Source organism: Microtus pennsylvanicus, chromosome 7 (assembly GCF_037038515.1).
Source record: "Microtus pennsylvanicus isolate mMicPen1 chromosome 7, mMicPen1.hap1, whole genome shotgun sequence".
In the NCBI taxonomy this organism is placed as follows: Eukaryota; Metazoa; Chordata; class Mammalia; order Rodentia; family Cricetidae; genus Microtus; species Microtus pennsylvanicus.
The window spans coordinates 84,116,858-84,144,115 of record NC_134585.1 but is presented as its reverse complement, the minus strand read 5'-3'; the positions used below and the strand labels follow the sequence as shown (position 1 = coordinate 84,144,115).

The 27,258-nt window shown below is 42.9% G+C and overlaps 1 protein-coding gene across 2 annotated transcripts in view; it reads right to left on the bottom strand.

The window, feature by feature from the left end:
- Positions 1-27,038, bottom strand: part of Nfkb1 (nuclear factor kappa B subunit 1) — a 113,564-nt gene extending 86,526 nt beyond the window's left edge. The window contains exon 1 of one of the 2 annotated variants that reach the window (XM_075981277.1): positions 26,772-27,038. The gene's annotated coding sequence lies outside the window, so the exon portion shown is untranslated. The remainder of the gene's footprint in view (positions 1-26,771) is intronic. The other variant, XM_075981276.1, reaches the window with a different exon arrangement.
- Between the last annotated feature and the right edge of the window lie 220 nt (positions 27,039-27,258).

Genomic DNA, 27,258 nt, shown 5'->3' with positions numbered 1-27,258 from the left:
AATATATACATATTTAAAAAGAAAACAATTGTTAGGTATAGTGGCACATGCCTTTAGTCTCAGCATTTGGGAGGCAGAGGCAAGTAGATCTTTCTATGGTAGAGTTTTTGTTTTTTGTTTTTATTTTTTTAATTTTGTGTGTGTGTGTGTTTTGAGACAGGGTTTCTCTGTAGCTTTGGAGCCTGGCCTGGAACTAGCTCTTGTAGATCGAATGGCCTCAAATTCATGGAGATCCACCTGCCACTGCCTCCCGGCTCAAGACTCTGTCTTAAAAAATAAAATCCAAGCCGGGCGGTGGTGGCGCACGCCTTTAATCCCAGCACTCGGGAGGCAGAGGCAGGCGGATCTCTGGGAGTTCGAGACCAGCCTGGTCTACAAGAGCTAGTTCCAGGACAGGCTCCAAAACCACAGAGAAACCCTGTCTCGAAAAACAAACAAACAAAAAAATCCAAGCAGCTGCAACTAAATATATATCTATTCAAGTAAGTAGTTAAAACAAAGGGACATTAAGTCATTCAAAATACCAGGGTTCTGCCGCTTTGGATACTAAATAAATTCACCATGGCCTCTGTTTTTGCATTTTGGATGGGATGGACTTTTGAAAGGGTAAAACACTGAGCACTGAATAATTTAGCTAATGAGAACCCATTTGTAGAACACAGCCTCCAGGATAAAACGTGTTGGTAAACCTGGATTTTATGTGTGTGTGAGCATATATCTACGCCATACCATTCTACATGTGCTTTTGCAAGAGGATATCTGCATTACAAATACAGTACACGGTCTAATTACTGGAACACTAGTAAGAACAAGTCACTCTGAATACAATACAGGGCTCATACCACTGACTCTAAATGCCCAGAGTTTTACATCATCCTTCTAACCCCAGGCTTTCCATCAACCTGGGTGTTCTTTCCTAACAATCCATGGTGGAGGTGACACTACTGCCTTAATAAACGGTCAAAGCCCATCCAGTACCTTCATGGCACTGATTATGTGTATATCTGAACAAGGATGACACCAAGAGACAAGCTAACATGAAAGTGGGGTCACTTAGGAGGCCTCAGCCCGAGAGTAAGAACTACAGGCAGAATGCCGAGGGCAGGAGACGTGGGCTTGCCCAGGAAAGTGCACGCTGACTGGTTATTCAATACCAATGAAAACATACATCTAAGAACCATTATACAGATGGAGCAGGTGGTATTTATGGACTTAGGAGAAAATATATATATTTAACAACAATTAAGAAAGAGGTCATGGGGGCTGGAGAGATGGCTCAGAGGTTAAGAGCATTGTCTGCTCTTCCAAAGGTCCTGAGTTCAATTCCCAGCAACCACATAGTGGCTCATAACCATCTGTAATGGGGTCTTGTGCCCTCTTCTGGCCTGCAGGCATACACACAGACAGAATATTGTATACATAATAAGTAAATATTTTTAAAAAAAGAAAGAGGTCATGAATTTTTGAAAGAGACCAAGGGAGGTACATGGAAGAACTCTGAGGAAAGTGAAGAGGGGTTGTTGTAATTTTACTATAATCTTAAAAAATATAAAGATTATTTTTTAAAACTTGGATGGTTTTGTAGACCTTTGAGTATGGGGACTTAAAGCAGGTCTCACTCCAACTTGGAAGACAACTTCACTTAACAGACAGAAGGGTATCCTCCTCGTCCACAGTGTAGACAAAGCCCTGATGAAGATCCCGCCACTACACACTCCACAAGCCGCCAGTTTGCCTTCAGTAACATCCCTCTCCTGAGACTTCTAGACTATGTGTGCCTAAAGACGCAATTCTATAAACCACCCTGGAAGCCCAAGAACACTTGGATGGCTTGATTTATAAAGCCTTGGCAATTACTGAAGCATTGAGAGGTAATAGCAACTCTAGGGTGATGTCAATGCTAATTCATACTTTTAAAATAAAATGTCAAAAGAAACCAAGAGTCATTTGGAAAGGATGAATCACTGGGCAATATTTGCATTGATTGCAAAAGCAAGTTTTATATCTAAAATGTTGAAATATTGACAGGCCTTTGGAGCTGAGGATTAGAAAAGCGGTGGGAAAGTCCCTTCTGTACCCCTGCTTCCCCAGCCTTCCCCCACTTTCCTTTTGCTCGCTCCTGTGCTTTTGAGGAAGGACCTTGAGATGCAGAGGGAGACAAGCCCGGGTCTCATTTCTGCATTCATCTCCCCCAACTGTGAGGCTTTAGGAAGATCTTCACCTCGTATAAGGAGACACAGAAAACATGGCTAAGGTCTCAGGAAATATCCAGGGAGTTGTGGTTTTCACACGAAGCATAATGTAACATGACCAGCCAGGCCCCGAGTGTGACACAGTCTGGGAGCGCTGAGTAGACTGCTGCATTCCCGTGGCCATCTCCCTAGTCACTAAGCCTCACATGGGGCCATCTTGGTGAAGTGGCTGGCCAGAGTGGAGAAACTCTAAAGCCCTGGGGGTGGGAGCGGGTGAGCCTTCAAGGAAGGGGTTGGGAGCACCCCTCAGTAAATGCATAGCATCTAGGATCAGAGATATTGGTAGCTTGAGATCTAACTCAAGGTAAACAACAACAACAACAGCAGCAGCAGCAGCAGCAGCATAACTCTTTCTATTCTGTTAGATTTCATTGGAGGAAAAAAACCCTCTAATTTTCCAAACCAAAATGAATCACAATTTGCATAGTATGGATACCAACTTGGGAAGCGGTTAGTGGGGTGGTTCAAAATTGTATTAGCCATAGCAGGTACCAAGTAGGTTAAGTTTAATGCCCCCTCCCTTTTTTTGTTTACCAATAAGGGTAAAGTTACAGAGAAAAGAGACTTTTCACAACATTTCTGTATTGTATTCTACGTGTATAATACATTGTTAAAAACAAAATTATAAAGTATATTGAAATTTCTTTTCCATAGAAAAATTGTTGAGGAAAGCATGACGTAAGGGCTATGGCTGTCTACAATGCATATCACATAAAACATTCAGAGGAGGTAATTCCAGTTTCTGTAAATCCATTTTGAGGAATTTGTGATGTGCTTTGAAATAGTTGTTTATATTATTAATCTACAATTCTAAGTATTATGGAATTGCTACAATAATTTAGAGAGATAAGTACAGAGACATGGAACTTTATCTAATATATATTAGAGATATATTGTAATAGAGAAAGAGACTGTCTTGAATTTAAAATTTAAAATGTCTGACACTGTTAAATAAGATATGCAGTATGAATGTGTCAAAATTCCTCATCACTTCTGACCCCTCTTCAGAAGAGGTACACTAGGAAAGAGCTGGTGTTCAAACAGTCGTGCCCCCTTTCTGACATCAGACTGTACCAGTGGTGAGATTGTGTCCCCCTTTCTGACATCAGACTGTACCAGTGGTGAGATTGTGTCCCCCTTTCTGACATCAGACTGTACCAGTGGTGAGATTGTGTCCCCCTTTCTGACATCAGACTGTACCAGTGGTGAGATTGTGTCCCCCTTTCTGACATCAGACTGTACCAGTGATGAGATTGTGTCCCCCTTTCTGACATCAGACTGTACCAGTGATGAGATTGTGTCCCCCTTTCTGACATCAGACTGTACCAGTGGTGAGATCGTGTCCCCCTTTCTGACATCAGACTGTACCAGTGATGAGATTGTGCCCCCCTTTCTGACATCAGACTGTACTAGTGATGAAGGCTGTGCCCCCATTTCTGACATCAGGCTGTACAGTGATAAAGGTTGGCAGTGGGCTCACTTTCTTCAGACATACTGATTTCTGAAAGTTTCCTTAAAAAAAAAGAATCAATGTTTCTGTGTATGCTACCGCACGAAGAGTTGTGCAAACTAATTTTCTACTTCTTCCCTTTTCAATAATGACTTCAGCAGGAGCATCATGACAATTATATCAAATAGCCACCTGCTAAATGCAAATATTGAGAACTGGCAGAGGTATCCATCCACGATGAATGTCAATCTAACAAGACAGCAGACCCACAGAAAACAGTCAGTTAGTTAATTCATGTAAAAACTTATTAATGAGCAAGAGATACAGAACATGTGTTAACAGATCAGACAGTCTAATAAATACCTGCTCGTGATAAAGGAGAGAGAGAGAGAGAGAGAGAGAGAGAGAGAGAGAGAGAGAGAGAGAGAGAGAGGGAGTGTTTTCATTATCCTGAGAAAGATATGTGGTGGTTTGGTTAATAATGGCCCCCTTGGCTCATATATTTGAATGCTGAGTCACCAGGGAGTGGCACTGGTGTTGCGGGAGGTCCTTCCGCTCCTCCAGCCTATAGCCGCTGAGATACCAGCCTATTGGGGAGTGGTCTCTCTCCCTTTAAAAAAGCGGCCACTTCCCTCTCCTCTCTCTCTTCACTTCCTGCTCCGCCTGCGACTAGACTCCCTTCCTGGTTGCGCAGAGGGCTGTTGTCTGGGACGGTGATCTGTAAGTTTTTTCCCCTTTAAATAAATACCACTCTATTAATCATAATTCCAAACTGGTGTGGTATTGTTTGTGACTTACGCCTTCACACTACTTGAAAGGATTAGAAGGATTAGGAGATAGAGCCTTGTTGAAGGAAATGTATCATTTGGGGTGAGTTTTTAATTAATTAATTAATTAATTAATTAATTAATTAAAGATTTCTGCCTCTTCCCCGCCACTGCCTCCCATTTCCCTCCGCCTCTCCTGATCAAGTCCCCCTCCCTCATCAGCTTGAAGAGCAATCAGGGTTCCCTGACCTGTGGGAAGTCCAAGGACCACCCACCTCCATCCAGGTCTAGTAAGGTGAGCATCAAAACTGCCTAGGCTCCCATAAAGCCAGTACATGCAGTAGGATAAAAAACCCATTGCCATTGTTCTTGAGTTCTCAGTAGTTCTCATTGTCCTCTATGTTCAGCAAGTCCGGTTTTATCCCATGCTTTTTCAGACCCAGGCCAGCTGGCCTTAGTGGGTTCCCGATAGAATATCCCCATTGTCTCAGTGGGTGGGTGCACCCCTCGCGGTCCTGAGTTCCTTGCTCATGCTCTCTCTCCTTCTGCTCCTGATTTGGACCTTGAGATTTCAGTCCTGTGCTCCAATGTGGGTCTCTGTCTCTGTCTCCTTTCATTGCCTGATGAAGGTTTATATTCAGGAGGATGCCTATATGTTTGTCTTTGGATTCATCTTCTTATTTAGCTTCTCTAGGATCACGAATTATAAGCTCAATGTCCTTTATTTATGGCTAGAAACCAAATATGAGTGAGTACATCCCATGTTCCTCTTTTTGGGTCTGGCTTACCTCACTCAGGATAGTGTTTTCTATTTCCATCCATTTGTATGCAAAATTCAAGAAGTCCTTTTTTTTTTACTGCTGAGTAGTACTCTAATATGTATATATTCCATACTTTCTTCATCCATTCTTCCATTGAAGGGCATCTAGGTTGTTTCCAGGTTCTGGCTATTACAAACAATGCTGCTATGAACATAGTTGAGCATATACTTTTGTTGTATGATAGGGCCTCTCTTGGGTATATTCCCAAGAGTGGTATTGCTGGGTCCAGGGGTAGGTTGATCCTGAATTTCCTGAGAAACCGCCACACTGCTTTCCAGAGTGGTTGCACAAGTTTGCATTCCCACCAGCAATGGATGAGTGTACCCCTTTCTCCACAACCTCTCCAGCAAAGGCTATCATTGGTGTTTTTTATTTTAGCCATTCTGACAGGTGTAAGATGGTATCTTAAAGTTGTCTTGATTTGCATTTCCCTGATCACTAAGGAAGTTGAGCATGACCTTAAGTGTCTTTTGGCCATTTGAACTTCTTCTGTTGAGAATTCTCTGTTCAGCTCAGTGCCCCATTTTATAATTGGGTTGATTAGCCTTTTACGGTCTAGTTTCTTGAGTTCTTTATATATTTTGGAGATCAGACCTTTGTCAGTTGCGGGATTGGTGAAGATCTTCTCCCAGTAAGTGGGTTGCCTTTTTGTCTTAGTGACAGTGTCCTTTGCTTTACAGAAGCTTCTCAGTCTCAGGAGGTCCCATTTATTCAATGAGGCCCTTAATGTCTGTGCTGCTGGGGTTATATGTAGGAAGTAGTCTCCTGTGCCCATGTGTTGTAGAGTACTTCCCACTTTCTCTTCTATCAGGTTGTTCGGACTGATATTGAAGTCTTTAATCCATTTGGACTTGAGTTTTGTGCATGGTGATAGATATGGATCTATTTTCATTCTCCTACAGATTGACATCCAGTTTTGCCAGCACAATTTGTTGAAGATGCTTTCTTTTTTCCATTGTATACTTTTAGCTCCTTTATCGAAAATCAGGTGTTCATAGGTTTGTGGGTTAAAGTCAGGGTCTTCTATTCGATTCCATTGGTCGACTTCTCTGTTTTTACGCCAATACCAAGCTATTTTCAAAACTGTAGCTCTGTAATAGAGTTTGAAGTCAGGGGTGGTAATGCCTCCAGACAATCCTTTATTGTACAAGATTGTTTTGGCTATCCTTGGTTTTTTGTTTTTCCATATAAAGTTGATTATTGTCTTCTCCAGATCTGTGAAGAATTTTGATGGGATTTTGATGGGGATTACATTGAATCTATAGATTGCTTTTGGTAGAATTGCCATTTTTACTATGTTGATCCTCCCAATCCAAGAGCAAGGGAGGTCCTTCCATTTTCTGGTGTCCTCTTCAATTTCTTTCTTCAAAGACTTAAAGTTCTTGTCAAATAGATCTTTCACTTCCTTGGTCAGAGTTACCCCAAGATATTTTATGCTATTTGTGGCAATCGTGAAAGGTGATGCTTCTCTGATTTCCCTCTTTGCTTCCTTATCCTTAGTGTATAGGAAGGCAACTGATTTTTTGGAGTTGATCTTGTATCCTGCCACATTACTAAAGGTGTTTATCAGCTGTAGGAGTTCTTTGGTAGAGTTTTTGGGGTCGCTTATGTATACTATCATATCATTTGCAAATAACGAAAGCTTAACTTCTTCCTTTACAATACGAATCCCCTTGATCCCCTTATGTTGTCTTATTGCTATTGCTAGAACTTCAAGCACTATATTGAAGAGGTATGGAGAGAGTGGACATCCTTGTCGTGTTCCTGATTTTAGTGGGATGGCTTTGAGTTTTTCTCCGTTTAATTTAATGTTAGCTGTTGGCTTGCTGTAAATAGCTTTTATTATATTTAGGTATGACCCTTGTATCCCTAATCTCTCCAAGACCTTTATCATAAAGGGGTGTTGAATTTTGTTGAATGCCTTTTCAGCATCTAATGAAATGATCATATTGTTTTTTTCTTTCAGTTTATTTATATGCTGGATTACATTGATAGATTTGCGTATGTTAACCAGCCCTGCATCTCTGGGATGAAGCCTACTTGATCAAAATGGATAATTTTTCTATTGTGTTCTTGGATTCAGTTTGCCAGTATTTTATCGAGGATTGTTCATGAGTGAGATAGACCTGTAATTCTCTTTCTTGGTTGGGTCTTTGTGTGGCTTTGGTATCAGGGTAACTGTAGCTTCATAAAAGGAATTTGGCAATGACTCTTCTGTTTCTATATTGTGAAATACATTAAGGAGTATAGGTATTAGCTCTTCTTGGAAGTTCTGGTAGAATTCTGCATTGAAACCATCTGTTCCTGGGCTTTTTTTCGAAGGGAGATTTTTGATAACCGTTTCTAATTCTTCGCGACTAACAGGTCTATTTAGATTATTCACCTGGTCTTGATTTAGCTTTGGTATATGGTACTTATTTAAAAAAATGTCCATGGAGTGAGTTTTGAATTTTCAAAAAGTTCATTCCAAGCCCAAAGTCTCTGTCTTACTCTGCTTATGGATCATGATGTAGAACTCTCAGCTACTGCCTGCCTGCCTTCCCCCATGTTCTCTGTTATGATGACAATGGATGAAACCTCTGCAACTGTTAAGCCAGCCCCCAGTTAAATGTTTTCTTTTCTAAGAACTTCCTTGGTCATGGTGTCTCTTCCCAGCAATAGAACAGTGACTAAGGCAGATAGAACATTTAATTTCCCATCCATATTTATGGGCATTCAATCATATGAGAGTCTGAAGTGGTTGCATGCCACTGTCCTATAAAATGTTTGGAAGTTATTCTCTAGAGTGTTCTAGACTGACAGAACTGTACAGCTGGTCTTATCAGCTTCTAGAGGTAACCTGAACATCCCGGAAGGCACCATATTGCCCCAACAAAGAATGAACTAATCCCAGGTGCCAGTCATGTTGAGGAGAAGAAACCACAGTGAGGGTTACGGCATCAGGACAAGTGCTTTGGCTCATATGGAGGAAGAGCCAAGCTTGGCAGGCTGCTTCCCAGAAGCAGGAACTGTAGGTAGCACCACACATGCCACTTATTATATGGAACCCAGAAAACACAGTCCATGTGACGAACTGAGCTCTAGAGGGACTGAGTCATTTGCTCAGGCTGACAGACTACAGCCAGCTTATCGGACTGCACAGTCTATGGCCCTTGCACCCGTGTAATGGGCAATGGGATTTTCCTCTTGACATGAGTATTATTCTCTTCAATGCACCTTTGCTCCCAGCCTCTCAAATGTTCTGACTGGAACTAGTGTACTCATAATGTTAGCTGCTATATGGGATCTTCTTTTCCTTAAGGTTTTATTTATTTTTATTTAATGTGGCTTGAGTGTTTTTTCTGCAAGCATGTATTTGCACCACAAGTGTGAGGGTGCCGGTGGGGGCAAGAAGCAGATAACACCATGTGGGTGTTAGAAACTGATCCTGGGTCCTCTGCAAGAGCAGTAGGCACTCTTAACATGTTAAGGAGGATCTTAAAGGGTTAAGCACCCGTGCTAGTGGCCAGGGTTAAGTGGGGTGTTGAAGGAGGCTGCTTGTCGGTTCCCGGCAGCTTGGTAGCTCAGACCCAAAAGAATCATACAGAAACCATATTATTTAAATCTCTGCTTGGCCCATTAGCTCTAGCTTCTTATTGGCTAACTCTTACATATTAATTTAACCCATCTGCATTAATCTGTGCATCACCACAAGGTCATGGCCTGCCAGCAAAGTTTCAGCACATCTGTCTCAAGCAGCGGCTCCAAGGCTTCTCTCTGACTCTGCCTCCTTTCTTTCAGCATTCAGTTTAGTTCCCCCTCCCCCACTATCTCTGTTTCCCTATAGCTCTGCTATAGGCCCAAAGCAGTTGTTTTATTAACCAATGATATTCACAGCATACAGAGGGGAATCCCACATCAATAAGGGTAGGATGCCACCTGCCATGATGACCACTGAAGTCCCTGCTCTTACCAGTAGTTTTTGCTTGTTTCCAGCTAAGATCCTCCAGAGAAGATGGCAAGGAGTTGGTTTAAATCAGCCACATTTGCCAAGTCCCTCTTCTAGGTGACCTAGAGTGATCTTTGCTTACTATAATGTTATTATAATGCTACATTCTCCACAGTAGAGGCATTCTGCCTTTCTGCCAATTGTGAGCATGCCAGCACATGAAGTAGCAAGCTGTCACGAGGACTGGAGCAGGAAAAGGCTCCCTGTGCATTCACTGAGGAATCTCCCCAGCCTTCGCACACACATTGCCCAGTCAAATTTCTTTGTCTCCATCGAGGAGACACATGTTAGGAGTCTCAGAATGTTTTTCTTCCTCACTGCAGATAACACACCTTCTTTCACTCTTTAATCTCCTGGGTGTGCTTTCTGTCCCAACATTTATTACCTGGTGGATTCACCTTACGCTTTCACAGAGTGTAGTGTGAGGACCAGAATAGGATCCTGAAAGTGCATGAATTTCAAATGAGCTCTTCCCAAGGCATCCAAATGTGAAGGTAAAAACAATACTAAGACAAGTGAGACTTTCAAAAAATCCTATGCTAAGTTTCAAAGGATAGGAAATAGAACGATTATCTCAGAAACCACAGTTACTAAACTAAAATTAAAATGTGTTTGAACTTCACCTATATTGCTGTCAGGAGCAGATCCATGGTACACGTATATGCCAAGCTCTGTGTCACAGGTAGACCGTGTTTGAAATGTTGCCTGGATATTTTCCACCCTTCATTAACTCATCAGAAAGCAATTATCTGACCATGTCAGTCTCCAAAGAAACAAAACTGCACAAGAGAGGCATCGTCTGCACTCAAGAGTTTATAGCTGTGGTAGACTGAAAACAAGGCCACAACTGTTCACACTTCTCATAACACGGGGAATATAAAATCGATATCTCTGCTCCTTGAATCTTATCAGGCCTATGCCAGGCACTGAACAGTCAGGGGGCAGGGGGTTCAGAAGCAGGTCATGAACATGGGTTTCAACAGGCAGCGCAATGACCAGTTTTTCTTTCCCGGAAGGGGAAGGCCTGGGCCAGCCCAATGGAGGATGAAAGCCCATGTGGAGCTGGAAAAGGGGGGCTAGCCAAGACTTCCTTGGCTGGGCTCACAGCAGCAGAACAACTGAACAGCTTCACAGAGCAGCCTGACAAATCACCACACATAATCACAGGCTTATAAGAAATAAGGTATGACTGCATTCCTATTTGTGATTTCTCTGGCAGCAAACGCTAACCAATCCAAATGGCTAGTAACTAGAAAGACAATCACCTAAACAATGCCGCCTGGTAAGTGCCATGGGAATAGAGGGCATGTGGGGCATGGGGTAATTATCTTGGCAATTCAGTACTGTAACTTTAATTACATTCTTAGTCACAGTGCTGTACTTTGCACTGGTGTTTACTCGGCTGGCTACTGAATTCCCAACTGAAGAACAACACGAGAACTGTTAAAACTGTCAAGGGGTAGGCACCAACGAGCCACCGTCAGCTTGAAGCAAGGATGCCATTATAAAATGAGCTGACTGACATTAAATCCCATCAGCCCTCACATCTTCAGTCAGTTTATCACCTGACAACAAGACCACTTTCTGGCTTTCAAATCTTTGCAAATACATCAATCTCAAGCAAACCCACCTAACAATTTTGTTGTTGCTCATTGCTTCCTTCATGCTGTTTCCTGTACATGCACTTCCTCTCTCTTTCCACTGCCACACCTTAGGGCAGACCTTGTTACCTCACTCTGACAGAAACAGCTTTCCTATTGCTTCCTCCACGGCAGAGTTTCTTCCTGCCTAAGTGTCTTTAGATCACTGCCAGGTGATTTACACACTGAAGTCCAAAGACCAAGTGCTCAGCTTATGCTAATATTATATTATACACATAAGTATCATAATTATCACCATGTCCCAACCCAAACGCTTTCCTATAGTGAAATTAGTCATTTAAAGATGTCTTGCTGGGCCAGTACAAAGGCTCTGCAGCTAAGGACCTGAGTTTAACCCGTGAAACGCACATGCTGGAAGGAAGTAACCAACGTCGAGAGTTGTTCTTTGACTGCTACATATGTAAATGCTTACTGCGTGTGCACACACATGTGTGCACACAAAATATAAACAAATATAATAATGACTTGCTATTTCCACCATGTATATCTATTCACATCCTGAGATACCAGTCTGTTTAAATATTATATACTCTGCAAACTTGTACTTAAAATCAATCTCTACCATAAAACCTGTGTTTTCTCTTACAATGCTATCTATCTCTATAGTCCATATAATGTCTACAACACATGTCCTGGAGATTCTGCACTCAAGTCCACTGTTCTGCCGCAACTTAATTCCACCTATATATTTATAGTCTCCTTTTGACAGCAATGAGAGTTTTGATTTTTGTATTTCAAAACTGGTTGACTACATAAATTATACTGATATCAGGTAGAAAGGATCCCTCACATGATTCCCTTCACACTGGGGAGGGGAGTGATCAGTTACCAAGTGCAGGATCTTCTGGGAAGATGAGACCATTACAGTCACAGAGATATGCTAGCCAACACGAAGAATACATAAATGCCCTCCAATAACAAATTCTGAAACGGCTAATAGCACATCAACTAAAAAAATTCTTTAAAAATTGCCACAAATACAATTTCAGTCATTGTAAATTGACTGCTATTTGATCTTGCCTTGGGCCACATTCATGTGTAAATATAAAACACAACAGAAGCCTAAGACTGAACAAGAAATACAGGCTGTGCAGCTGCAGAGCTCTGAGTTCGCGTTCTGAATGAGGGCACTTCCTAATAGATTGAGGCCACAGGAAGCAGAGCCAAATGAAGAACAGCATTCGTTTTGGTCAGGGTGTCAGATATACACGCAGAAGCCTCAGACATCTGCAGCCAGATCACCTCCACTCTCTGGTGAAATAGTAACAAAGACCCAAAAGCTCAGTGGAAAGACGCTGGGCTGTCAAGGCTCTCGTAGGATTACAGGACACATGGAGCAGAGAGACACTGGGTGCAAGCATCTGGGTAAGGAGACACGAGTACACACGCTGAACATGTGGTTACAGCAGTCTATGGACAAACCATGCTGTAAGTCAGGAGCACACCTTAAAACAAGGGCGACTCTAAATCCATCTCAAGAAGGCCAGAGATTCCTAGTTTGACAGAAGTGAAGCCTGTGTAAAAGAGAAACATGCAAATCCTGCACATGATGGTATCTGTAATGAACAACAAAAATACTGAACCTGCAAAGAAGCAGGCACCCGTGTCCCAGAAGAAAGAAAAACGACACAGTGATGAAACTGATAGTCAGCGGCTGTAAAACAGCCAACATCAAAAGCATGTTCAATAACATACAGGGAAAGACAGACAGACACTGTCAGCAGCAGATGACAAAGGCTGTTTTGTTTGTTTGGTTTTTGTTTTTTTCAAGACCGGTTTCTCTGTAGCTTTGGAGCCTGTCCTGGAACTAGCTCTTGTCGATCAGGCTGGCCTCAAACTCACAGAGATCCGCCTGCCTCTGCCTCCTGAGTGCTGGGATTAAAAGTGTGTGCCACCACTGCCCAGCCTACAAAGGCTTTTTTAACAAAGAGATCAATCCTAGAACTGAAAGGAAATTTCACCATATGGATTTCCCAGTATGTTGGGCATTATAGAAGAAAGGATCAGTAAACTAAAACAAACATCAGTAAAAACTACTCAAAAACTAAAACACAGAGGAAAGGTGGAAAGGAAGTGGACATCACCTCTGATTTAGGGGACAGTACCAGGCAGTTTATGTATTTGTAATTTAAAGAGCTGGAAAAAAAGGAAAGAGAAAATATTTGTAGAACCAAGGTTAAAAAAAAAATCAAAAGTTGGTTTATATAACTCAATCCATATATCCAAGAAATTAAATCCCCATGTTAGTAGAAAAGTACAAAGTTATGGTTATATAGCAAGATTCTGTCTCAAAAAACAAAGAAACAAAAACACAGTTAGGAACTAGCCCTAAATAAAAAGTTCCCCCAAAACCCACGGGCAAGGACATGACATCTCTATGTTTACACATACATGGGAGAGTGGAAGACAGGAGCAATGGGCAGGCGGCTGAGTTACCATCACAACAGAAGCTGAGAGACAAAGCAAAGACAATTCAGGGTGCTACAGGAAATCACTGGCCCAGAATGTACTATAATTTATAATTGCTTATGTTCTTTGACAATAAAGATGGACTGAAACTTTCCAATAAAGAAGAGCAGATGAAATTCATAACTAGAACTGACAAAAGACATGCTGAAAATTGATCTTCCTGTTGAGAAGAAATGAAATAGACTTAGCTGGGTGGTGGTGGGCACGTCTTTAATCCCAGCACTTGGGAGACAGAGGCAGGCAGATCTCTGTGAGTTCGAGGCCAGTCTGGTCTACAAAAGTAGTTCCAGGACAGGGTCCAAATCTACAGAGAAATCCTGTCTCGAAAAAACAAACAAAAAGAAAGAAAGAAAGAAAGAAAGAAAGAAAGAAAGAAAGAAAGAAAGAAAGAGAAATAGACTTGAACTCACAAGAAGCAATGAAAACACTAACAATGGTAAAACTGTAGGTACATAGAACTTTTGCTTTTTGTTTCTTGGTTTTTAGAATACATCACTGCACTTTAATACAGTATAGTCAAAACAAAACAGCATCATATATTCTGAAGTCTAGAGTGCTCTTGGAGGTGAAAGGCCAACAACAACACCAGCACGGAGGAGAGAACCAGCCAAAGCTTTGCACTAGCTCCAGAGCGCTGCTGCATTCATTGGCGACTCAGGATGCATGTCCTAATGCAGAGAGCCATTGTGTAACTATCAGAAAGGAGATGCAATGGAACGCTCGAAATCCCACACTTGACTCATGTAGAGGATGGCAATGGAAGATGAAATATGGATAAACAAGAGAGGACACATATGAGATAATAAACACCAGGCTTAGAGATTTAAACTCAGCATAAGGATAACCATATTAAATGCAAATGCAGAGATGTCAAACAGTGCAGAAAAAAGCAAGACCCAAGAAAATGTTTTTTTCTCTTAAGAATTACACTTTAATATGGGAGATACAAAGTGTTTAAAAGCATAAGCCTGGGATTCTGTGCTAATAACATGCAGATATTAAACACTGGAAAGCAGCCTACATCATCCTTACCAATAAAGAAGACTTGAGGGGATGAAATACTGCCAAGGACAAGAATGGATATATATATATATATATATATATATATATATATATGTGTGTGTGTGTGTGTGTGTGTGTGTGTGTGTGTGTGTGTGTGTGTGTGAATAAAGGGGTCATTTCATCAAGGAGCAGTAACAATTCTGTCTTGTTGACAGGGTCTCCATGTGTAGCTCTGGCTGGCCTCAAACTCAGTGACTTCTCTACCTCTAGATCTTGAGTGCTGGAGCTATATAGGGAGGGCCAACGAGGCCTAGCTAAAAATAACAGCCTAAATGTGTGTGCACTTGTTAATAGTTTGCCAAAATACGTGAAGCAAAAGGCAAGAGAGCTAAAGGAAAAAGCAGAGATCCACAACGGTGGAAGTTTTCAACACTCCCCTTCAATACTGCATACAGACAGGCAAAGTGACAGCCATGAAAAACCACCTCAATGTACGTGTGCTATTATAACACAACATCCGAGACTGGGTAATTTCAAAAACAGAAATTGATCTCCCCATCTCTGAGCCAGGAAGACCAAGACTTAAGTATTTAAGTGAAAAATGTATCCTGCAGAGTAAACAAACACTGAATTCTCACATGGTGGAAGGTGGAAGAGCAAGAGGGGGTGCACTCCTTCCTCAAGCCCCTTGATCAATCTCTCTATGGCAGGGGGAGTGGCATGTGTGCTATGACCTCATCAACCCTTAAAGGCCCACTACCCTTAATGCCACACTGGCCATTTGCACTTTGTAGGGCTGCAAACAGAACATTCCCAAAGACAGAGGCCATAAATCCCACCTCAACACATCTCAAAAACACCAGGCCATCAATCACATGGCAACAAATGTCAGGGGAGGTATGCAGAGTATGTGCTGCTATCTGAACAGGAGTCCCCAGACAGGTCATGTTTTAAAGATGTGGTCAACAGGCTGGTGCTACTGGGAAGAGATGGTCTACTAGGACATGACCTTGAAGGATGTTGTGGGACCCGAGGAGTAGATCTTGAGTTACTGCCAAGTGCTCTGGCCATGACACACTGCCACGTGGATGTTTTCAGTAGCAGGCCACCTGGTAGTAGACTGGAACCTCCCAAACCATCAACAAACCAGGAATTGCATTATAGGGACAGAAATCCAGTGAATACTTACATAACCTAAACATGATATTCAGTAAAATACTAGTAACAGAAAGACAGCACCAAAATTTTCAAATATATGCAATTAGTTAAGCCATCATGGTAAAGGGGAGTGCCTAAAATAAATGTAAACAAACATAAAAGAAGCATCTAAGTCCTGCTGTGTCACAGTCCCTGTCACTGAGGGACACTGATTAGAGTGTATGCCAACATGGTCCATAAGAAACAAATCTTCGCTGTGGTTGTCTTTTAATCATAACTGACTAACATCCATGGGATCAAAAAGAAGTTTGGGACACTTTAAAATCATATTGTAATTAAGTGTCATTTATACATATTCCATTCTAAGTAAAATCTATTTTTAGTAGTATCAGAGAGGATAAGTTTGTAGAGCTATGGGTGTTCTCTAAGGATTATAGTAAATCAGATAAAAACTTACATGTTATAATTAAAGTCAGCCATGCCTGGTTTTCCTCATAAATACTAAATCAAGGCTCTTGCTCATCTGTCTACTGGACTGTGCTCTGGAGCTCTGCTTCCCATTCCTAGATGTACAGAGTTCCTACTCCCTAAAAACACACAGAACAGGATTTAATTGTGATGTCTGGCCTGCCGCTCAGTGCCCTAATAGAATGATCACATCTCCAGAATGAAGGAGACAATGATGTCATAGTTATTAATTAGAAACTGAGCCAGTTGTATGAGTTGACATACTCTGAATATTTATTTTATAAATCCCCAAAACCCCAGGAAATATGTCTTTTCTGATTTTTTTCTTTTTGGCCTCATTGTATGGTATCAGAGGTTGAATTACCGGCCTTGAGCACACCTGGCGAGTGTTCTACCAATGAGTTACATCCCAAGCCCTACGTTTTAAAAGAAAAAGATTTAGTGTGTGAACCAGCAACTTTGGTTCTGCCAATGCAGGTACAGCCAGGATCAGGTGAGAAATGGTATTCTTGGGAAACAACCCAGGTGAAGACTTCCCAGGCATACCCAGCAAAGCACAACGATGTGCGAGCACCAAAGTCGGGCTTCACACACAGCTCTTTTGGTCCTTGGGTCTAATTTAGAACCATCAGTACTGGGTACTGCTTACTGCACAGATGCCAATGTGCAGTGCATGGCCAAAGAGGAAGAGGTCACCTGTGCTGATGCCAGAAGTGAAGAGGTTCCCTCTCCCATGTGCCCTTGTCAGTGGCCTCGATAACCCTATTTCAATAAGCAAAATTTTCCTTTAACCTGCAAATGATGAGTTAATATGAGTATGTGATCTGTCTTGTGGTTTTCCTCACATCTTAAGTTTAAAAACAAACCAAACAACATTGTGTTTAGTGAGGAAAATCTGAAATAAACTTACTGACATTAAGGCCAATAGCCACTCAGGAGTATCAACTTAGTGTTTTGTGGGGATATTGGGGTTGTTTTGGTTTAGTTATAGTTTTTATTGTGTTTTACATGGTTTTATCATATAGCCTAGGCTGGCCTTGAAGTAACAAACCTGTTGCTGCCTCCTCCAGAATGCTGGGATTTCTGACGCATGCTGCCATGCCTTGATTCTTGATTGTCAGATGAGGATGAATGTGAGTGACAATCTATATTTACACAGCCCAAGAGCTCTTAATGGAGCCCTTTAGGGAGAGTTGTGGGCAGAGGTCCTTACAGGGGCAATAGGGGTCTTGAGAGGCCAGCAATACTCTACTTTTTGACTTCCAACAGGGCTAAGCATACTCATTCTAAGACAAATCACGAATGATGCCCCTTCATTATCCATGAACTTTCTTAGCTATTTGGTTCTTTAGGCTTTAGAAAGGTTAATATCAAAAAAGGATCATAATCTAAACCCCACTTAGATCTGTACTTCTCTTTTCGGTCAGTATTGTATTTCTAATTACCTGGGGCACAAGAAGGATTTGATGGCTTCTCAAATGAATTGCTACTGTCTAACTAAAACTCTACATATGTTAGTTGTATTTAATCATTTCCTGAAGTCTGAACAGGATTACCTTGTACACCATAAACATATGCTTCATAATCTGTCAATTCTACCATATGAAAGCTGAGAGGGAGGAAGAAAAATAACGTTAAAATGATTGCTAAGATAAGCAAACGCTGGCTCCCTCTCCTCCCTGCCTCTAGTCCTACTAATTCCAAAGACTCCCTTATTTATCTTCTACTCATATTCGGAGTTATGTGCTTATATTTTTGCCAGCAACTAATCAGGTTTAGAACTGCCTCCTTCTATGACAGATGAAGGCTCAGCTTCCACCACCACCACTGTGTCCTCTCCCTTTTCCACACTGGAATCGACTTAGAATTCAAATACTGAATTTTATAATCAATGTCTGCCTCCAATTTGCCATAGTTTTCTTTGGGTAAATTAAATGTAAGAAACTAGTTAATAACTGCAAGATAAAATCCCCAAAACATCTCATGTCAGGACCAAAAAAGTAACCCACTATCCAACCATAAGACCAACTGTTCTGTGTATAATCACTGAAAACCAAGAACTGGCTTCATGCACACCCACGCCTTTTCTTTCTATTGACCCATCAAGATGGCAAGAAAATCTGAGTCTTCTAACCAAGGCAACGTCACAAACAAAGCCCAATTATGCTAGAGGTAGATATCCATACAGTCTATCTCTAACTTGCTCTCCCTTTTAACAAGAAACAGAACAGGACTAAGAAATTAGTTGGCTGACTGAGAACTACACGGCTTAATGAGGAACGCAACCTCCTAATCATTTTGTTTGGTTACTTTGCAAACATAAAGAGCACTATGCAAATAGAAACTAAATAAAATAATCTCTGCCTGATGATGCTTCATTAAAAAATATGGAAGAAGTCAAGAGAACACAGGATGGTCAATATAATTCCTTATGGGGAGGCCAACATAACAGAGAAATGATGGGGGAAGGTGACGCTGAGCCATGCCTCAAGGTTGGGCAGCCAGCTGGGTGGGCACAGAAGAGAATCCCCTCATGCAAATGTATTAAAGAGAGAAAGCAGGGGGCAGATGACTGAAAGTGGGTATAGATGACTTGAGAATTAGGAGGTGAGGATTTAGGGAGGTGAGGCATGGTGAGATCGACTATAAGACAAGTGTGACTCACTTCAGAATAGGAAAGAACAGGGGAGCACGTTATAATGCCAGGGTTAAAGGGGCCAAATCAAGAGACTGCATTGGGAGAAAGGGGAGAAAAGAAAGCCAGAGATCCATCCTGGAAGGGATGGGCAGCAGCCAAGAGACTCTGGAGCAACTGAAGGAGAAAGTGAGGGTTAGGGAGGAAGGGCCGTTAGACAGCCAGAGTGGGGAGTCTGTGGAATGGCATAGGGAGCTAGCAACGGCGTCCCCTTATGTGTGAAGTCTGTAACAGTGTGAGTGGGGTGATGAGAGACTGAAAATGGCATATTGATGGGGGAATCTCTGTAGAGATGTCCAGGCGTCTCAGCAATCACACCCTGCTTTCTACGACTTGTAAAAAATGGCTATTCCCCTTCTGTCTAGCAGATATGTAGTAAGTACAGAGACATTACCTAAAACATCACCCATGTATTGCAACACAGGACTAAACTACCTCAACAGCAACTTGGACTAACTCCTATTTGGCTATTACAGTACACTTTCTAAGAGAAGCAGGGTGTTTCCCCTACTCCTCGGAAGAAAGAACCATAATTGTAGGGTAAATGACCAACCATGCTATACTCTTAAATAACCAGGAACTCTTTTAATGGTTCTGTGTGCTTGTTAAAATTGAGTTAAATGTTTTCAGTTTGCAACTGAGTAAATAAATACATGGAAAGAAATTATATTCTACCAAATGAGCACTATACTTGTCATGAGAACAATGGAGATATTTAATGACTGTCAGACACCACGCTTTTGATTTTAATTTCCCAAGCGCACCAACGTTTACTTATAATAGGGGAAATGACTTTTTTGGGGAGGGTATGTGGTGCGTGAACTAATCCTGTGCATGATAGGTGAACACCTGGCCCACAGGCAAGCTCATCTCCATTTCTAAACAGGAGGAGGCATGAGATGCCTACAAACGCCTATTCACAGACAACTGCTCTCATGACCTTTTCCCTTTTCAACCATGAAGCTCAGAACTTATCCATTTCTCTGGAATTCTGATGCACCTTCAAGACTCTTTTCACACTCAAGTTTTAACATTAGATCTTAAACATTAGAGAACTCTCCCTACACCTTTATTTATGCTTTCATTGTCATTGTTTTGGACAAATCTTTCAAGGCTCTGAGGTTTAATGATACCTACACAGACATACTAGTTACCACGCTCCATGGATTCAGAGCATTAGAAATGAATCAACTAAATAAATAGAGTATTCAACTGTTAATATTTTAGGCTCATTTTAGTCCCATTTCCTGTAGAAAGTCCTTCCTAGGACTCCTACTCAGTTTAGAAATAGTTTGAGTGCATTTAAAAATATATTTTCTACTTCCTAGATTTTATATTTGTTTTCAGTTTTGATTTTCTACAAACTAGTGGTATTATACATTCTCCTAAGTAATTTTATAAATATCCAAGGGCAAAATTAGGTTTAACTTAACTTTCATTCTCAGCTTCACCTGTGTGTTTCTTTCTTACTACCTAAATTTTCCCCGTGTGAATGGCCACCCATATTTCTTCAATACTGTCTTCTTTTTAAATTGCTAAGTCATAACAGTACAGTGGTTACAGAGAGAAACCCTGTCTTGGAAAAATAAAAGTACAGCATATGGCGCTGGTGAGAGGGCTCCGCAGGCAAAGGCACTGCCACCAAGCCTTACGACCTGAGTTCAATCCTCAAGTTCCACGTGGGGAAAGCACCAAACTGACTTCTGCAAATTGTCCCTGACCTCCACAAACTAAAGAAACATGTAATTTTTTTAAGTGCACCATATGCAGAGCTTTATACTAGATGCTGTAGTCTTCTGTACCATGCCCGTACTCAACAACAACAGAGACATGCCAAACACCAATAAATGGTTGACCCTACAAAGAAACCCATGTTAAAGAGCCACTAGCTAGGAAACATCATGAAGAGTCACTAAGACATGAGGTAGAGATTTATGCTAACATATGCAGAATAGTCACTACCTCATTCCTAAAATTCTTGTCTTTGAAGGCATGTTTTCTAAGATAATTATTTTTCTGTTCATCTGAGCTGTGGATTTAGAGAGAGAGAGCCAATACATAGACCATAGGGGAGAGCTGGCAGGGGATACAGTACGGGATGGACTCTCACACTGATAGACAGCATAACAGGGCTAGATCAAATCACAGGATACATAATAAAATAAACCTTTGGGAAGTTTTTGTTTATCTGAATGAGTAAAATTCATTCAAACAATCTAGTCCCTTAAATGTCAAGCTCTTTCTCAGAAGGAATTCTCAACTTGATGTGGACCTTTCGCTCCTTCAGTCGAGCTTTATAAATAGCAGGCCACAGAAACTCTACCGAGCCTTATCTATCGAGAGCTTAACATGGAAGAAAACAAACATCTGTCCAGTCTAATATGAAATGCACGGCTGCCCACACACATCTGACCATCCAGCGGCGAGGATGGAGTCACAGCTTTGTTTATTCTAGATACAGCCAGAAGTTGCAGGATGAGTTAATTCTTCATGCCAGCGAGCCCAGCTAAACATACTGCTTGCAGTAGCTGTCTCCTGGGGAGGACACAGGCAGCATGCTTGCGTTGTCTAGGATCTGAACTGACAAACGCCACTGTCAGTCACTTTCACTGTCCTTTTCAGCCAAGACCGCTTTCCACGTCCCGGGTGCATAGGCACACACTTAACTCTGAGTTTGTCAGTAACAAAGAAAAAGATTAGATATATATGCACCCACACAGTATCTTTGTCTCATAACCATGCACCTATGTATGTTACATCTATGTATGCTTACGAGTGTAATGAAGAGAAGTGAGGCTCAGAACGGTAATCGAGGACAGCAAAGAAAGCTGTCCTCGGGCCTCCCAGGACACGTGACATCAGGATGGAGATGGCATCCTGTCTCTTCCTAGCCTGGGTGGTGGGTGCGTGGACTACACTGAGTCTGTCAAAAGCAAGCGGTCAGATGCACGGTTTCAAGCTCTGTTCGTGGGGTGTACCGAATGTGCTTGTGGGAGCCCAGGGGCCACAAGGTCATCACAAGGTGAAAGTGGAAACACAGTAAACTGGGTGAGCAAGGCGGTTCCCAGGGGTTTCCATCTAGTTCCCTGGAACAGGCTCATGAATGAGAAGCATTTACTTCTAGAGGCCGTATTTTATTTCAGACCTTTTCTGGTAGGTGTTAGCAATGGTTCCTTTTCTAGAAGAGGTTAGCAACGAAATTATGGTTTCAATGGAATTTAGAGAAGTTCTAACTTTGCAAAAAAAAAAGTTTTAAACATACATACAGAGACACGGACACACACACACACACTTTATTTGTGTCTGCATTTTGGTTACATTATTACCTCGCTTGGCTAGTCTCTCGAAAACTTTAAAATTAAAAAGATACTTTTCTATTTCATAAATTTCCCTCTAGAATGAAAGGCTTCCTTTTTCAGAGAGCAGTAGTTTAAGAGTTTATTCACCGTAAAAAAACATGAAAGTATTTCACATAAAATACAGCATCTAGGAAGCAAAAGCTGGGTTTGGGGCTTCTTCTTTCTTACCAGAAAGAAAGATAGAACAGGGTACTTGTGTGTGTGTGTGTGCGCGTGCACGCGTGTATGTTATTTTTCCAGACAGGGTTTCTCCCTATCTGTCCTGGAACTCAAGAGATCCGCCTGCCTCTGCCTCCCATGTGCAGGGATTAAAGTCACGTGCAGTACTACCAGCCAGCAAACAGGGTCCTTTTTATTGCCCACAGCAGTGGTCCTCAACCTCCCCACTGCTGAGACCCTTTAATACAGTTGCTCATGTTGTTGTGACCCCCAACCATAAAATTATTTCCATTGCTACTTCATAACTATAATTTTGCTACTATTATGAATTGTAATGTAAATATCGGATATGTCTGATGTCGACCCCCTTTGAAATGGTTGTTCTAACCCACAAAAGGGTTGCACCCCACTGGTTGAGAACCACTGGCCATTAGTAAAAGGCTGTCTGTGAAACAATTTAATGTTACTCATACAGTTATTAGGTATCATATAAATACCAACAAACTCAACATAGGGTTAGAGATTCTTTTCAGCATAGATTAAATGTTTGTTATTTGCTCTTAGCTAGAACTATAGGACTAGACTCTTTTAAATAACCTTTTATTCTTTCTAAAATAATGTTAGGCTCTTCTAAATATGCCTTGTAGAATATTTATATACTTCTTAAAAGTTCAGGATCTTTTTCATAGTTGAAGAAGGATCATAAATATTTAAATCTGTTAGAAGCAGGGATCAGAATAAAAACTGGTTGAGTGGTTTGGGCCTAATGGTAAAAGGCAAAAAGTTAGAAGGCAACCTGAACTAGATAATTAGAACAGAAATATCATTATTCCCACTTTACAAATAAACAACAAATCAAAGCCTATCAAACATACATTACTCATAATTAAATCTGTTAGTTACTACACCATGTATATAAAGGGCTTTATAATAATAGATTTAAAATTTTGATATATAGTACTTAGGATTAATACTCCAACAAAAGTTTTATCTATGTTTTCTTCTCTTAGATGTCACAGGTTTTACCAAATCCTGTCTTACACTAGGCTTTGAACTCTGTGGGTTGAAGTACAGCAGTCTTATTTCATTTTTAAAGTATTTGTTAGTCTTCCAATCTCATCTGAAAATACTAACTAGCATCCAGGAACATCCTCTAAGAAGTACAGAAGCAAGAGGGGTAAAGCCATCTCATCAGCAGGAAAAGAATGCCTTCCCTCCTCCCTCCTTCTCTCCACCCCTCCTTTTCACTCTCCCGTCCTTCCTTCTTTCCTCCCTTCTTTCCTTCTCTCTCTCCCTCCTCTCCCCTCCCCCTTCCCTCCTTGTCTTCTCGCTGGCTCTCTCCCTCCCTTCCCTTCTTCCTTTCCGACAAGACAATGTATACTCATTAAGGCAACAGCACAAAGATAAGAACTATTAACTCTACCAACTCTGTGGTTTGCAAACCTCTCCCAGGTTCTACTCTTGTAAGACTATGCCCATCTTCCAAACATTCCTCCCCGGGGCCTCAAATCTCCCTCGCTTCCACAGAATGCATCCGCTCTCACTCTTCCACCTGCTCCCCTCTAACACAACAACCAGGTTCAGTACTGACGAGGGGGCAAAGGCGCAAATCTCAGTTCCCAGAAGCAGAACCGGGTGCCCAAAGTATCAACCAGCTTTAATCAGACCGAAATGCAGGGGCAAGGCATGTCAGTCTCTAGCACAATTCTATTCCACCTTCTCCTGGCTCGCCTCTTCTAACACAACAACCTCACTACCTTATATAAGCCATCCATGTTGTAAGCAGAAAGCTGGTAAGCTATCCAAACAAAACAACTTCCTCCCAGAAGACAAACTCCTGAGAACCTCTGCACTGATTCCCATACATCCCGTCTCGTGGACAGAACTCCCGTCCAATTGGTCACAGCAGAAGAGCACAAGACAGGGGTTTACTCCTTTGGTTCCATTAGTGCACTCCTGGTACACTTCCTAACACGGCATCTCTGGGCCCAGAACAGAACATCTATCAGGAAATTGTGGAGGGGTGGGGGAAAGATGGCGTCTTGAGAACATTACCCAAAAACCCTGTCAGTAGGGCTGCAGGTATATGGAGGTATAGTTTCATAGCAGAAAACTCCTAAGGCCCCAGGTTTAGCCCAGTCCGGCTAAACAATGAATCCACGTGGCAATACAGGAACAATTATTTTAGCTTATTGTTTTAAAATGGCAGTTACTTTTCCTTCTTTGCCCAAGCTCAAATTGACTGAAGGTTGTAAGTGGTCACTTCCCCCTAGAAGCCAGAACCCTCACCTTTTCTGAGCAGGGGAATACCTTATAAAGAAATTAGGTGAAACCCTGGGCTTGCTGATTGAATGATAATCCACAATCCACATGGCTGCCAAGTTTTTATCTAGATCCATCTACCACAATGAGCAATCCCTGAACGTCAAGACAGTGGCTTACTTCATCAGTTATCTGGAAGTCTGAAAGCAGCAGTGAAAACAGCCTGCAGAAACACTCGCTTCTCCACCTAGCTTCGATTCCTCTGAGGGAACCACGGCACGGGGAATGCGACCACTAAATCTAAAACGCTGCCCCGTTCCAACCAGCCGGGCTTTACCCCACTGCGACTCAGTCAGCCCGGCTGATCTAGTTTTAGAGGCAGAAGTAAAAAAGGAAACACAAAGATCAAAGCAGCGCTGACAAAGGGGAAGGACTATTTTTGTATGTATACTCCAGTATTTACGAACTGCCTTTGAAACACAGGGACATTGACTACCTGCTCAGCTCAAGTAACTGCCATTGTAGCCCACGAGACACAACTGAATTTCTGAACAAAGATCACAGATTGTCACGTCGCCACCAGCCTTTAACAGGATTAAACAACTTTCTTTAAAAGTCTTTTGGTTTTGAAGTGGTTAGCATTTCCCAGCAAGTATAGTATCTTAGTGGCAGCATTAAGTCTACGTAGCAGCCGCCTTTTGTGTTGAAGTTTGTTGAGGCTGGTAAGCCAAGGAGACATTTGCTAGCTAGCAAGAGACTCCCAGAGGTGTCAGCATGGACAAGAGCTGCAGATTTCACGTTCCCATTGCTAGATGTGTTCTGTTACTCATCCAATTGGCTGACAAATAAATGTTAACTGCAATAGAAAGTAAACCTTTTAATTTCCGTCTTCTCAAGTTCATGTGCAAAGCAAAGCACTTTGCTGTAAATAATTTACATAATTTTTAGTTCATCAGACACTAAGTGGCTCCATCTCTAGAAAGCACAATATTAAAATCAGGGAAAGACACACTGCAGGTAGGGGCTTACTTTAATCGAGTTTCCCTTTTTAATGTCTTACAAATACGCATGCATTTTATGCCTACCCAAGAATACTCAGCTGAGGGTTCCACTAGAATCCTCCTGAAGTCTGTCTTGATCTCCAGCTTTTGTCTTTACCAACAGCCATCAGGCTATACCCCATTATTTGATGCCACAGCTATCAAATGTTAATAAACACCGCAAGCATTTCTCAGTTATGAGCCCTACAGCAAAATCATTTTAGTTAAATATGGTTAGTGGCATTGTCAACCTTTACCTTAAAAACTCCATAAACACCGGTTAAATCTAGATGATGAAATCTTTTCTCATTAGCTCCACTTAAGTTTCAGAATAGCCTAATAAACACAGCCAAGATCGGTGTCTATCTCAGAAGTTCTAAGAAAGCTTACATGGAGGAAAGGCTTTGTTTGTATCTTTTTTTTTTTTGTTTTAGAGGTCACGCACGGTACACGGTGTCATTATTCTAGAGTTTCCTGCAATCAAGTGTCTAAGAGGTGTTATTAGTAGGTAATTTCTCTTTCAAATGCCAGGCCTAAAGAATCGGTGTGAGGCCCTCCTTATATTTTGAAAATCAATATTGAGATTTGGCAGCTGAATGCACTATCTGTGTGTGTGTGTGTGTGTGTGTGTGTGTGTGTGTGTGTGTGTGTGTGTGTGTGTGGCCAAGGGTGTGTGTGTGTGCCGCGGTGTGGGGGGGGTGTCTATCACAGATCGGAAAGTGGGCCCCAAGTTCTCCTGCTGGATTCTGAGGAGCTGGGTAGGGGGTCCCCAGCAGGCAGGACTGACAGGCACTTCTGCTTTCATTTCACCGACCGCCCTTTGGTGAAATCTGGCTGTGCACTGCACCAAGCACCTTCCAGGCTCTCCTCCCCCGCGGAGGACCTCAGCCCGGCTGCCACCCCCTCGCGGCAGGGGCTTGGGTCGCTATTCCTAAAACTTTGCTAGAGTTCCCCTCCGGTTCCCCTTCCCGCCCGCGGAGACGCGGAGGGCCCGACCGACCGGGGAGGCCTCGGGCCGCCCAGTGCGGATGTGCCCTGTCCCCGCAGCCGGGGCCGCGCGTCCCGCAACTCCTGCCCCGGCTGCCCCCTCCCCGCGGACCCGCCCGGAGCCCTGCGCAGCGATGAGCCGCAGGGACAGCCGCAAGCCTGAGGCGGAGAGGCGGCGGCTCCGTGTCCCCGATTGTCCCCTACCCCGCCCGCCCCAGTCCCCCGAGACTTACCCCGGAGGTGCGGCGCGGCCTCTCCGCGCCTGCGGGCTCCCGCTGCGGGGCGGGGCGGCGCGGACCGGCGGGAGCCCGAGAGGGGTCGGGGTGGCGGGCCGGGGTCGGCGGCTCAGCGGCGCGCCATGGCCGCGGCGCGGGCGGAGAAGCGCGAGGCGGGCCGGGCGCGGCGGGGCCCTGTGCTCCGGCCTGCGCTGCTGGAGCCGGCCCTTGAGCAGGCCGAGGCCGAGGGCGGCGGCGGCGGGAGGCCGGGGGCGCGCAGGGCACGGGAAGCCGTCAGCGCGCAGCCGGGCCGCTCGGGTGGCGAAACCTCCTCTTCCTGCCCGGCTCGCCGCGCCTCGGTACTTCTCTCTCGTCCTCTCTCACTCACTCTCTCACTTCCTGGCTGGAAATTCCCACTGACGTCGAGAGAGCAGACAGACGGACGGACCCACGCGCGCGCGCGCAGCGGGGGCGGGAGGTGGGGTCGCTGCCGCCGGGGGTGGGG